Raw genomic sequence first — 15,293 nt, forward strand, 5'->3', positions numbered from 1 at the left:
AAAGAAGATAACACAAGAACCCAGACATTCACAATCATGAGACAAAAGAAAACAATGGGGGATTGTTACTTTTTCTCCTCCACAGGTGATTCTGAGCTAGCCCCTTTATTCTTATAAAGCTTTGTCTTTCCCATACTAAAATAAGGAAAACAATCATGTACCCTTTAAACTTAAAAAACAACCACCAACAATGCTATATAAGACTATCTGTATGGCATTCCGAGCTACTTGGGGAAGGAGGCTACAAAAATTCATGGTATTGTTATTACCCTAACAAAGACAAAACAAAAAAGTGGAGGAGTGGTAACAGAGAATCACATTTAATACTTTAGATGGAATAAAAGATCTTTACTTCAATACTTGAGTCTGTTACAGCTCAAAATCATTACACTAGCAGCAGTTTTAGGGATGAGGTCAGTGCATCAAGATGGACCATTCTGACAGGAGCACAGCTGCCAAATTTCGTGTGTCTCACAGCCCACCAATTCTACTACAAGAACAAAAGTTTAAAGGTGAAATGTTTTCTCTTTTCTAAGTTAAAAAAAATTCCTCATCGAGGATCAGAATTAAAGTGCAAAAACAATTCAAAATGCAGAATCTAAGTTTTGTTGTAACTTTTAGAGTTAGGAAGGGCCTCAAAGATTGCCTGGCCAAAGAGGAAGCCCAAGGGCACATAATCAGTAGACCAGGAATTGGGCAAGTCTCTGAGCCTCAATTTCCTTATCTGTAAAAGAGATAATACTTCTGCAGTACCTACTTCATAGGGCTGCTGTAAGGAGAGTGCTAGGTAAAGTGCCATAAGAATGTGGACTAATATTAATACAACTTCCTTGCTTTTGCTGAGAAAGAAAATTAAGTCAGAGAGATTTAATGATACAGCTAGAGGAAAATCCTAGATCCTCGAACATAGATGTCCTGATTCCCTTTTTCACAACATCTTGCTACCTCTATATTTAAATTAAGAAATAATTTTTTACAGTAATTTGTTACTAATGATAAAATTTGAAGGAGCTACATGACCCAGCAGGTTAAGCATAAACTGAAGATTTGAAAGTTGATGACTTCTTCCTCCTTTGCCATTTAGAGAATATTGTAAAACTCAATACAACAAACATTTGTGTGTCAATTATGTGGCAAAGCACTACAATAATATGACTTGGTTGATCATTCTCTAAGTTTACAATGCTCTTACCCAGAATAATTAATTTAATCTTATTATGACCCTTTGAGGTAAGGTGGGAGAGATATTATTGTTATTATTCCCAGAGGATGAGAAGTTGGCTGACTTGCCCAAGGGTAACCCAGTTAGTAACTGTTTTCTGGCTTCAAGCACAGTGATCTCGCTACTATTGCAAATTCCCTCTTAACCACACTGTTAAGCCATGCTTCATTTGTTAAGTGAAACTAACTAGCATGGTGAATCAAGATCTTAAGTTGTAAGAGAACTGAACTTACAAAGTCCTGCTATATGAGAAATATGCCATTCTGTCCTTTTTCAGTCATGTCTAACTCTTTGTGACCCCATGTGGGGTTTTTCTTGGCAAAGATGCTGGACTGATTTGCCATTTCTTTCTCCAGTTCATTCTACAGATGAGGAAACTGAAACAAATGGGGTTAAGTGACTTGCTCAGGGTCACATAAATAGTGTCTGAGGCAAGATTTGAACTTAGATCTTCCTGACTCCAAGGCCATTACTTTACCTACTATACACCTAGCTGTACCATATGACAAATTAAGTGTTAGCTAAGAAATGGAAAAAAATAGCTCCCTTCTATTTTTTTTAAATACCTGAGTTTGGGGTTTGTATTTTCTTCAGAGGTTCAGAGAGAGCTGTTTTAATTAGGCAAATGAAGAACTTTTTCCTAATAAAAATGAAGACAGTCTATTGAGAAATTACGTGGGAGGTAAAGTAGGGGTTCTATTCTAAAAGTGATAAAAAGACCTTAAAAGATCACTTAGTGAAACCCACTCCTTCGGTAAGATGAAGTAAATGACCTATGCCTGAATGATGGGTTCCAGCAAAATACAATGATATCAGGGTCATATGAAAAAAGTAGGTATTTAAGAAGATTTTGTTGTGATATGTGAAAAATTCATATTTAACTAAGCCCAAAAAGGAAAGTGAACAAAGCAGTTATATCTATTAGAGAAAATGCTATGTTTTGAAGGACCTGACCCTTAGCCTTCTGAAAAGAGTAACTCCTGAAAACTTCCTTATTTTAAAAATTATTTTTTATTTATTTTGTTAAATATTGCCCAATTATACATAAAAAAAATTTTTAACACTCATTTTCAAAACTTTTGAGCTTCAAATTCTTTTATGGCCCTCTCCCCTCTTTGAGAAGGCAAACATTTTGATGTGGATTATACATATGAATGAATGCATGCAAAATGTATTTCCATATTAGCCATGTTGCAAAAGAAAACACAAACAATAACAATGTTTTAAAAAACGACAGAAAACAGGTTTGAGCTCCAGTTCTGCCACTTATTAGTTATGTTACTTTAACCTTTGGGCCTCAGCTTCCGTATCTCTAAGACAAGTGGGTTAGACTAGGGCCTCATGGTTTTGAGGTCCTGTCTAGCTATTGTTTTATTTCCAAAATTGTTGATCTCTAACTAAAGCCTCTTCCCACTCTAACCTTCTTTGATATCAATGATTTCTTTCCCTTACCCCCCCAAAATGAACACTTTCTAGCAGTTTAAATTTCAAAAGAAATCAGATCAACAGTTCATAGAACAGGACCAGGAATTGAACATGACTCTGCTATTAAGCACTTACTATGGGTCAGGCATTGGGCTAAATACTGAGTATACAAATAGAGGTAAGAGTCCCAGCTTTCAAGGAGCTCCCATTCAAACAGGAGAGAAACAAACATCCAAACAATTACATACAAACAAGCTATAATCAAGGGATAAATTGAAAATAATTTGTATGTATATGTGAGTGTATCTTGCAGTTATTCTCTTTAAAGGCAGCATGGAATCTCTCTAATTCCCTTTAATAAGGTTGCACTGGACAGAGATACTAGATGAAAAGTCTATCTGCAAGAACCAAACCTAACAACCCTGTACTCAGTGACTGAGTTCAATCTCTAGCCACAGACCAGGCTGAATTTTTGGAGAAAAACTAATCAGCTCCTTACACACCCTAGTTCCTTGCTTCAGTTCCTCTTTCAGGGGAATGGTACTTTTCAGTAAAGCAGAACAGTTGAAAGTGTTATTTGGAAAATGTATCTTTACTTTGTCTATGAATCACCAGTTGTAGCTGCTATTAATGCTTTCACTTAAAAAAGAAACAAAAACAAAAAATCCAAAGAAAGTTTTGAAGGTATGTTGTTAATGCCTGTATCCACAAAGGTTACAAGAAATACACATAACCTTTATATAAGTTACCACTTAAGTAATAAGATACATGTAACAAGATAAGAGTGACCAGACCTCACTTTGGAAGTTATTTTGTAGTTTTTAGAGTTTCAGTTGAAGATTCTTAAGGGAATGTAGTAGAAGGGACACTAGACTAGGGTTTTGGAACCTGAGGCTGCCAAGCCACAAGTGGCCTTCTAGGTCCTTGGGTGAGGCCTTTTGACTGGGTCCCAGTTTGACAGAACAAATCCCTTTCTTGAGGGGATTTGTCCTTCGAGGTTTGGATTCAGTCAAAGAGCCACACTTGAGGACCTAGAGGCTACATGGGGCTTTGAAGCCTCAGGTTCCCCACCCCTAGACTAGAACTACAGTTGTTAACTTGAAATCTGTGGATAGATTTCAGGGATCTGTGAACTTGAATGACAAAAAAAATCTTTATTTTTACTAACCTCTAATTGAAAGTCAGAGTTTGCAACAAACATTCTGAAAAGGGTTCCATAGATTTTTACCAGTTTCCCCAAGGGGTCTATGGAGGCAGCTGGTGGCACAGTAGTCAGAGGGCTCAGTCTGAAGTCAGGAAGACTTGAATACACATTCAGCCCCAAAAACTTACTAATGACCCTAGGCAAATCACTTAACCTCTACCTAAGCTTCCTCAATCATAAAATGGGGATAATAATAGCACCTGCCTCACAGAGTTGTTGTAAGGACCAAATGAAGTAATATCTATATAGAGCTTGGCACTGTACCTGGTACATAGTAGGCAATTAATAAAGGTTGATTCCCTTCCCCTCCCTATGACAGAAAAAAAGGTTTAAAACATCTGGACCAGAATTCCAGAAATCAGGAGAACTTAGGTTCTGAACTTAGCTGTGACATCAGCAGTATGACCTCTGGAAAATCAAAGCTTCCCTAAGCCTCAGTTTCCTTATCCATATAAGGAAAGGATTTTAATAACCTTAAAGTGGAAGAGACATGTGAGTTGTCGTTGTTATTCCCCTTCCTCCCACCCCCCCGCAAAGGTTTTGTAAACTACAAGACAGCAGTACATTACTTCTTCCCTTTTTGCAGATGAGACAAAAGACAAACAACAAATTTTGGGGGAGAAAAACTTAAAGACACTCAGGCAAGGCCACACAGTCATTCAGTCACAGAAAGGGAAGTGGAGTACTTAACAGTCTAATCTTTGTCAATCCACGGCATTCCCTAATTATTCTAGGAGAGGTTTTCTAGTTCTTTGACGAGTGAGATTTTTCTTTGTTATTTGCTCTTCTTTTTCCTTTCCGGCAGGAGCCAGGTCTAACATTACAAATGAGGGAGGATATTTTCTTTTCAAGAGGCAGTGTAGCTTAATAGATGAAGTGTTGGCTGGCCTCAGAGTCCAGGACACTTGGCTTTGCATCTTCGAATACTTTATTCACAGTGTGATCACACACAAATCACTTAATTAACCTCTGGGAGTTTCAGCCTCTTCATCTGTAAAACAGGGTTAAAAAAAATAACTAAAATATATAAAAAAATAAATAAATAAACTGTAAGATTGCTGTGAGAGTGAAATGACTGGATGTATATTAAGAGCTTTACAAATATCAATAAATCTGAAAGGAAGAGAATTATAAACCAACTATCTACCTTTCTTAAAATCTTAGCTCTTGGCACAAAGTAAGAATTGGCAGAAACCAAACAGGAGGGCAATCAAATAGAACCAAGTCATGCAGATGTGGAATCCAAAAATGCAAGAAGGTAGAAGTGTGGAGTACCAGAAAGGGCTTGACCTGGAGTCAGAAAGACAGGTTCATGTCCCACCTCAGATACATAACTGCTCTGCGACCCTAGACTAGTCATTGAGCCTCTGTCAGATTCAGTTTTTTTTTTTTGAATCTGTAAAATGAGGAACTTGGCCTTGATCCCTTTCTGCTTTCCATCTATGGATCTATGATCCTATGATGCTCTGAAGAAGAAAGATCACGTTCTGGACCTGGGATCATTAAGATTTTACATTTCACATTCAGACACATTTTTAACCATAGAGTAAAAACCAAGAGGTTGTCTTGTTTTTGTTTTAACAAACAATGCTAAGTGTCAGTGAGTTCGATATTCTCTAAGCTTGGAAGGAGCAGCTGAGAGTAGGAAAATGTAATCCAAATGTCCTGAGTTGCTAGTCTAGGGAAAATTAAACAAGGCTCAGATGACCAAAACAATTTTACAGATTTTTACATTGCACGCAAGGGGGCATTCAAAACAGAGGCCACAGGAAAAATAGCCACTTGCTCTTACTGAAACTAGAATAAAACTTTCCACCTGCCTGTGATTAAGCAGTACATATGGCTAAAACTTGGAGCTATCCAAAAATCACAGCAAAGACATAAACCAATTATCCTCAGTTACTATAAAGAAAATGAGTGGGGAGCAGAAGTAGGCGTGAGATGCTATGTCTTGTTTAAGGATCAAATTGTTTCCTCAGTCAGCAGCCAAGCCAAGTATTAGCCTCAATCCACTTACTCTTTTAAAGTACTTCCTAAAAGGGGGTGGGGGTGGGGGGTGAGGGGGCTGAAAGTCTCTCTCAAGCTATTCCCCCTAGCTTGCTCATTTACTTATTTAGAGTTACACTAGCAATAAAGTAATAATACTCTGGGAAGGGAACAGGAGGAAATATTAATAAATACATTCTAACATTTTGGGTTTTCCTCTAGTTCCCAAAACTTTGAAAATCTACTAGAGTAAAATTTAAGTTCCTTTTGTTTTCACTTCTGTTTTGTGTGTTTGTGGGGTGCGTATGTGTGTGTTCTGTGTTGTGTTGTCTGTTTTAAGTGTGAGATTGCCTTTAAACAAGTTAGGAAAATTCTGGTTTCCTAAACATATCATGTCAGCCACTATGTTGGGCAACCAGACTACAAGGAGGTGAACACTGATGAACGCATTCATTCAGGCATATGGCTTAACTGATATCCAGCTAGGCCTTTTATGTTAAATCTGACAAACTGAACATCAGTAGATTAAAGTACGAAAGCCAAGCAAAAAGCAGAGCCTCTTACAAGATGTACAAGAATCAAGGGGTGATTATTTGGGGGGCAGGGGGGGGTGTTGGAGGAGGGGTGTAGTTTTTTGGTTCGGTTTAAGTCCTGAGAAAGTAAAAACTCTGCCTTATTTATACATACATGCACAAGATGCTAAGAGAATGAGACAATGTTGCATATTAATTAAAAAAATAACTGTCATTTTCACAAATGAAGATAACTTGTAGTCTGGAAGGCAGAGATTAAAGATGAAAGAAAGAAGCTTCATAGACAAAATAGAATTTTTCTGAAGTCACCTATTTGTGCAATCCTTGAACTTCTAAGATACAAAAGAAATATCCAAATAGATTGGTTGAACCTTGATCAATGAAGGAAAAATTCACGCGGACTTAATTTACTGATAAAAACCAACAAGCTTGTGCCTGAGATGCATGGTATCAGGCCCACAATGCCTGCTGGCATAAGACAGTCTGCTAAAAATTTTTCTGAGAACTTTAGTTCCTTGAAATGTTCTGAGGAAATGGTATTTATAACCAGCCTCCTCCCCTGGGGAATATTATTTTTGGCAAAGCTCTAATTTTTAAAAACTATACTAAAATAATTTATACCAAATTACTGGATTTAACACATTGCTAATCTACTAAGGTAACATTTTTTAGTGTCTAATGAAGACAAAAAGTCATGAGAAATTATAGAAAGTGGTTTCAAAAGTTTTCTTTTTTTAAATTATGGTCATGTTCTGTATATGTTTTTTAATCTGATTGGGGAGTCCCATCTTACCATAAACATATATCTTAGAGAAGTCTAATTAAGAAGGGGTTAAATAAAAACATTTTGGAAATCTATACCTTCCTTTTATGCCTCATACAAATGTTTGTGAGCATATCTAACCACAAATAGAAAACCTGCATTAGAAGCTGAGAATTCTGGACTCGAGTCCTAATTTATGTATTAATTGTGATCTTGACAAGTCACAACCTCTGTCCCTCAGTTATACCATATATAAAGTCAGGACAATAATATATATACTCCTACTTCAAACAGTGTGAAGAAAAGATAATGGTCTTACTAATGTATTTGGAGCTTTTAAAGCATCAAGGTAGTACATAACAAAGATAATTATTGCTATTATGACACTATAATTTGAAAAGTTCAAAATGCACTATTTTTCATACATCCTCAGATACTGTTGTTTTCATTATACATTATTATTCTATTAAAATAGCATTCTACAAATCAATTTCAGCTTAGAGTTGTGATGGGTTTTTTTTTTTCAAGTAATCTTTAAGATGAATTTGTTACCTTCCCCCAAGCTTAGAAAAGTTATCATCTCTAAAAATCACACAGCAGGGAGTAGAGCACTAGGGGATCGTAAACACTTGGATTTAAGTCTTATCTGAGGATAAGACCTCAGATACCTACTAGCTGGGATACCTGAGAGTAAGTCATTTAACTTCAGCTTTCTCCTTAGACTCAATATGGTTTCTAAAGCCCTTTCTAGTCCTATAACAATAATTGTATAATACCATGAAATTATATCAAGAACCCCAATAATCAGTGCACCTGAATTATCTATAGGAAAATCTGTAAGAAACTGAACTGCCCAGTCAGCCACCACTCAGTTCCTAAACATCAAAAATTCCAATGCTTTTTTGGCTTTCTCAGACAATTTGGGCATGAAACATCTTGTTAAGTCATTACATCATCTTCACACCAATATTTTGTATTTCCCCAGCACCTTTCTTCTGAGGGGCTCAAAATGTATTACAAAAATCCTTATTAATCCTCCCAACATTCCTGCCTAAGGTCACAAAGCCAAATCTTAGCAGAAGTCTAGGGGGGGGGCGGGGGGAGGAAGGCATCAAACTTCCAAGTCAGCAATCTGCCCATGAGACCACCCAGCCTTTTGTGTCCATAAATGATTAAAGTCTAAGAATAATATAATTCCAATGGAAAATTACAACAAAATGGTGCCATGCTAAGAACACTAAGGATCTAGTGTTCAAATACTGGTTTTGCCATGGATGACCTGTGACACTTTGGGGAAGTCACTTACTCCTCTGAGCTTCAGTTTCCACAAGCTCACGATGAGGAAGTCAAACTACCTAAAGGACTTCTAAACTCCCTCTAAATCTGGTTCTATATGTGCTTTTCCTTTTAGGGGTTGGGGGAAGCAATGGGGGCTAAGTGACTTGACCAGAGTCATAAAGCTAGTAAGTTGTCTAAGGTCTCTCTCTCTCATCTATAAAATATATATCTCTCAAAATATGTATATCTCATCTATAAAATGGGTACAATAATAGTAACCTACTTCAATTTTGTGGATCAAATGAGATCATATTTACAAAGTACTTGGCAAATTTTAAAACACTACATAATTGCTAGCTAGTGAAGAAATGGCCAATTAGACAAATTGAAGGACTAATTATTCCAGTATACTTATCTGTTAAATGGGGATAACAACATTAACCTGACTTGTAGGGTTGCTGTGAGAATCAAATGAGGTAATATTTGTAAAGCATTTAGCACAGAGCCTGTCACACAGGACCTGCTATGGAAGTGTTTCTCCCCTTCCTTTTAGCTCTCACTTTAGCGGCTCCCACTGGGCTTTCTAGTTGTCCTTCTTCCAGATATCTTAAAGGAACTGATCGTTATGCTATACTATTGCCCCCTAATATTTTTACATATTCAGGTGGAGGAGCATTGCAGCTGACAATATTTAATGTTGGTAACAGATTGTGCTTGCTAGTAGCATGCAATTTTCAGTTACTCAACGGTATCTGACCTTAAGTTTAGTCCTGGCTTAGCCGCTAACTCACTGGATAACCTTGAACAAGAAATCACAACCAGCCTGGACTTCAGTACTTTTTACCTGAAAAAAAGAGCCAGGACAGATGAGGTTGATACTGCTCCTACAATAATATAAAAAAAATACAAAGCTTTTACTACCAAAACCCCCTCATTTCTTAAAACCTGTATGCAGAAAACAATGACTTCCTGTTAATGTCAGTTGAATTTGACTCTTGGTGACCCAATATGGGGTTTTCTTGACAGAGATACTGGAGTAGTTTTCCATTTCCTTCTCAAGTTCATTTTACAGACAGAAAAGTGAGGCAAACAGGGTTAAGTGACTTGCTCAGGGTCACAGATCTACTATGTGTCTAAGACCAGATTTGAAGTGCGGTCTTCTTAACTCTCTATCCACTGGGCAGCCCAGTTCTCCTCCTCTCCCTATAAACTGCCAATGAGCTGGGGTTGAGAATAGCCAAACAGTTCCAGATACAGTGGTTAGATATTTTCCTACTCCACAGTATAATCTGGATTGAGAAATACTAGATGAGATGATTTCTAAGGTCTCTTGCAGCTTTAAAATTCCAAGACACTGAATATCCACTGAGTAACCCCACCCCTGGATTACTCCTCCCCATCCATCTCCTCCACTCCTACTCACGTGCAGAAGAATGGTGCTGAAGGGCACCATTCAAAGGAGGCAGCAAGACCCATATTTGACCTCAAGAGGGTCCTGAACCTTCACTTCTTGCTTGCTGGTTCTCCATTCCACCAAAGTTATTCCAAACCTTCCCCTCTTCCCTCAAACCTTCCACATCGTCCTCCCCTCCCCTCTCAGCTGAGGATGTCACCTTTCCAGAGAAATAGAAGCTCTCTTCGCTGCATCCCCAAAACCTCTGCAATCATCCTCCACTCAGTCTCCCATGAAAAGCCAACTCTACATATGTTCTGGACCACATCTCCTCCTGTTTTCTCCAGCAGACTGCCCCTATGACCATTCCAATTCTTGAATCTCCAACCTCTCTCTCTCTCTCTATTCCTTCCTTCCCTGTCTCCTACAACCAAGCCCAGGACCCTCTCAGCTTTTAATTCTCCTTGGAACCTATTCATTCATACTATTGTTCTACGTCCTTTTTGTTGTTATTCAGTTGTTTCGGTCAGACTCTTGGTGACCCCCTCTGGGGTTTTCTTTGCAAAGATACTGGAGTAGTTTGTCATTTCCTCCTCCAGCTCATTTTACAGATGAGGAACTGAGGCAAACTGGTTTAAGTGACTTGCCCAGGGTCACATGGCTAGGAAGTATCTGAGGCCAGATTTGAACTGAAGAAGATGAGGTATGCTGATTTCAAGTCCAGTGCTCTATCCACTGTGCCATCGACCTCTATACTCCCTTTTATTACCAAATTCCTATTCCCTCTCAACTCTGCAATCTGACTTCCAAAAACTCACCACTCCACTAAAACTGCTCTCTCCAAATTTACCAATGATTTTGAAAGGACTAAATCTGAGAGCCACTTCTCAATCCTCACCCTTTTTCAATCTCTGTAGAGCTTTTGGCAATGTTGACCGCCCCATACCCACCTCTTGGATACTCTATCCTCTCTGGGTTCGCTTCTTTGTTTCCTTTACTGGATCATAATTCATGTCATGCTCACTGACTTTGTATGACCTCATGCAATGCTGCCACTGTCTTCTAGCCTCCTCAATGGTCAAGCTACTTTCCTTGTAGTACTAGTAACTACAGAAAACCAGTTGTGGTTTTGTTTTGTTTTTTAATTTATTTAAAGATTGTGGATGAGAAGGGGGACATATTTTGTTAAAATTAAGAACCCAATCAAGGACAAGGTTGAGAAGAGAGAATATAAGATAGTAGGAACAGTACAAATGCTTGGGACCAAGAGATGCCTCTACCCACTGGGTAGCCTTGGATAAATCAAATTCTCTGAGATTAAAATAAAATACTTTCACCAGCAACCTCACAGGGCTACTGTGAAGAACATATTTTATAAGATTACAAAGTACTATATAACCATGAGCTGTTTGTTAATACACAATCCAAACTTTGCTAGGTTCTCAAATGTGGCCGTCTGACTGAATCCAAACCTCTCTAAGTCCTGAAGTACCACTCTTTGAATCCAAACTTCACAGTCAATTCAGTCAAAGGGTGGCACTTGAGGACCTAAAGGGTTACATGTGGACTTGAGGCCACAGGTTCCCCACCCCTGGACTACCTTGACTAACTTTTGCCTCTTTTTAAAATCCTGAGTGCTTACCACATTATCTAAAACGCAGTAGGTACTTAATAAATGTCAAATAACAATATTTGTATTAGAAATAAACCACTTTTCATACCTAGGATTTCTCTGAATAAAAAAGGTAGCAAAATAATTTATTAGTGTTAATTATAGCAACCAAAAAAGGTGATCAATAAAAACAAAAGCACTATTTTAAGAAAGGTCAATTCAGTTATTTTGTGGATACGTTCAAATGATCCACAAATATTTATTCAGTACCTAACGTGTGCTAAGAGGAATATGCATAAAACCTTTTTACAAGACAAAAGTATGTTCTTTAATAACATAAATCTTTTCCCTTTTTCCCTTTGAGTTCCTTGCAGGTAAATGGAAAATACCCCACTCCTGAAACACTTCATATTCAATACTCTAGATATAAAACTAAAGGGACTACATTTGTCCATTCTAAAAACAAGGATTTTGAGAAACAGCTGTATCTTGTCTTATATCCAGAGTACCTAGTGGTATTCTGCACACCCCAGGTAATTAGCATCTATAGTTGCACTGGGCAGCTAGGAGTTAAAAATCAAGAAATTTTTCTTGCACAAAACTGTACTTGGTGCTCACAGTCCTTCCCTACAGCCTCTTCTCTAGTGCCTGGGCATTCATGGCAATAGTATTCAGTTCAGTTCATCAAATATTTCATGAATTCCTACATGTGCAGGACATTGTATGCTAGACAGTGGAGAGATGCAAAGTTTGAGATAAGCCATGGTTTCTGCCCTCACAGAGCTTGCAATGTAGGACAGTGATAAGTAGCATATGCAAATACCTATAAGGTACAAAGCTCTATAAGGAATAGCTAGGTAGTGCAATGGATAAGGTGTTGGGTCTAGAGTCAGGAAGAGCTGAATTCAAATCTGGTCTCAGACACTACTTACTAGGTGTGCCCTTGGCAGGTCACTTAACCTTGTTTGCCTCAATTTCCTCATCTGTAAAATGAGAAAGAAATGGCAAACCACTCCGGTATCTTTGCCAAGAAAACCCTATGGATATTATGGTCCACAGGGTTACAGAGAGTCCAATACAACTGAACAACAGCAACCTTCTCAGAGAGAGCTGGACTATCACTGAATGATCTCTTAAGTCCCTTAAAGAGCTAAATCTGTGATTTCCAGAGGCAACCTGGAGAGAAATAGTAGACAGAACACTGGGCTTTGGGTCAGGAACATCAGGGTTCAAATCCTGCCTTTAACACTTGCTAGTTATTAACTAGTTATACATCTAGGCAAGTCACTTTACCCCGCTTATAGTTTCTTCACTTGCAAAATGTGAATGGCAACACCTGTAGGCATCTACCACACAGGACTTCTGTGAGGGTCTAATGAAGGAATGTAGATAGAGAAGTCTACAAATCTTAAAAGCCCCAATGAAGAACCATGAAGACTGTGTGAATATGGGGAAAATCCTGACCAACTGCAAAAAATTCCAGGATTTAAAGAGAAAGTGGCATTAAAGCTGGGCTCTAAAAGGATGGCCAGGGATGCAGTTACAGACACTAATGACCAGTTTTGTTCAGATCACTCTGCTAGGTGCTCTACAGACATAAGACAAGACACAGCCCTGCCCCTATATACATTACAGTAAAATAGGAAAGTACAGGTGGGATAGATACTTCAAGCACAGGTAAAGACAAGGAAGTGAGTAACACAGGGCAGGTTTATCAGTGTATGGAGAGGTGTATTACATGCTGGAAAAGTAGGATGATGCCAGACTCGGGAAGACCTAGCAGCACCAGACAGGCACTGGAGACCTTCTGAGCAGGAGGGCCATGCCCAGACTTGTTTATAAGGAGGATTAGTCCGGCAGCCATGCAAGGGATGAGTGGCCTGATGGGAAGATTCCTCAATAGGCCAGGCAGGCAACTGCAGTGGAAACAGAGAAGAGTGGGGACAGATGAGATAAACTGAAGAAGCCAGACTCCATAGAACATGGTGACAGATGGTCTATAGGCTTATAAAACTGTATAACAGAATGAGACCTTAGAGAATAATTTAGTCCAAGTCCTTCATTTTAAAGAAGGGGAAAACGAGACTCAGTTAAATTACTTGACCAAAATCATGCCCGTTAGATTCATATTTATATGTAAATATGCACATGTGTGCACACACATAGATGTCCAGATATACTCTCTCCTGGATTTCAGTACATCACCAACTGCCTATTAGAACATTAGTACTTGGATGTACCATAGGGGTCTCTGTCCAAAACAGAACACACTATCTTTCCGCCACAGCCCACACCTCATCCTAATTTTCCTATTTTTGTCATTATTCTCTTCCAGCCACCCAGATTGGGATCTTCAATTCATCCCTCTCCTTCCCTCTGCATATCCAATCCATTACAAAGACTGCTATGGTGTTCTGCTTCACCAATATGCCTCACTCTGACCCTCTGAGCCACTGAAGTTCAGGATGTTATCACTTCTTTCCTGGTTATTGCAAGAATCTCCTTATTGGTCTCCCTGATTCAAGCGTGTTCTCAGTCCACAAGCATTTATCTGTCCCTAGTTTCTCTAGCATCCTCCACAAACTGCCTAAGTCACGAGTCTGACCACGTCCCTCCCCTGGACCAAAGAGGTGTCAGAGTTCCCGTTCTCTTTAGGACAAAAACACAAACACCTCTGTTTCACATTTGAAGCCCACCAACCTATCTTTTCAGGCTTATCATATATTACTACCCTTTACCCACATCTGATCACAGACACTTACTAGCTGTGTGACCCTGTTTGCCTCAGTTTCCTCATCTCTAAAATGAGCTGGAGAAGGAAACGGCAAACCACTCTAGTATCTTAGCTAAGAAAACCCCAAATGGGGTCACAGATAGTCAGACACAACTGAAAGAACTGAACAACAACACTTTACCCAAGTCTACATTCCAGCCAAATTAGCTTACTTGCTGTTTCCAGAATAAATCCTCGCAGGAAATGGATTCTCCATCTCTAGTCTTCGCACACTGGCTCTCTGTCCCTCATTCCTGGAACACGTTCCCATCTTCCCCTGGTTTCCCTAAGTGCTTAATAAATGTTTGCTTGATTGACTAATTCAAATCTTCCAGGCACCACCTCCTGAAGGCTTTTACAACTTCTTCCCAAATTATTTATTTTGAACATATTTTTTGTTTATTTATTTGTTTACAAGCCCCTTGAAGGTAGACAGGATTTTTCTCTTTGGATCTCTAGCACCTAAAACACAGCAGATAATTAATAAATGCTTTCTGACTAGGAGGAAGAGTATGTAGGGAGAAAGATATGTCTAGTCAAGTTCCCAACTAACCCTTACAAGATGCAGTGTGGTAGGATGGGAAGACCAGTGGACTAGCTACGTGATCTCATGCAAGCTCTACAGTGTCTTTGGACTTAAGTCAGTTGGGCTGCTCCAAAGTCCCTTCCAGGCCTAAAATTCTATGTGAAGGATGGTGGTGGAAATCTTTGTGTATGTGGATATGACCCGAGTTCAAATCCAGCCTCAGACATCTGCTAGCATGGTTACTCTGTGCAAACCACTTGACCTCTGTTTGCCTCAGTTTCTTCATCTGTAAAATGGGGACAACAGCACCTACTTCCCAGGGTCGTTGTGAGGATCAAATGAGATAAGAATTATAAAATACTTAGCACACTTCCAGGTACATAGTTAAGTGTTACTGTCTACTGCACCACGTAGCTGCCCTAGTACAAATGTTAGCTATTATTATACTACTGTATTGTGGGAAGGGAGATAGCACAGTAGAAGTGAAAGGTCTGAAATCAGGAAGACTCATCTTCATGAGTTCAAATCTGGCCTTGGACACTTAGTAGCTGTGTGACCCTGGGCAAGTCACTTACCCC

At 38.9% G+C, this 15,293-nt stretch overlaps 2 protein-coding genes across 2 annotated transcripts in view; one reads left to right on the forward strand and one right to left on the reverse strand.

The window, feature by feature from the left end:
• Positions 1-15,293, reverse strand: part of CMSS1 (cms1 ribosomal small subunit homolog) — a 442,802-nt gene that overhangs the window by 384,311 nt on the left and 43,198 nt on the right. The window lies entirely within an intron of this gene.
• Positions 1-15,293, forward strand: part of LOC138144037 (filamin A-interacting protein 1-like) — a 62,538-nt gene that overhangs the window by 12,236 nt on the left and 35,009 nt on the right. The gene's annotated exons all lie outside the window — the stretch shown is intronic.

This window comes from Petaurus breviceps, unplaced genomic scaffold (genome assembly GCF_028583685.1).
Source record: "Petaurus breviceps papuanus isolate PSGF00001 unplaced genomic scaffold, PetGlider_PUasm1.0 90683, whole genome shotgun sequence".
Classification (NCBI taxonomy): Eukaryota; Metazoa; Chordata; class Mammalia; order Diprotodontia; family Petauridae; genus Petaurus; species Petaurus breviceps.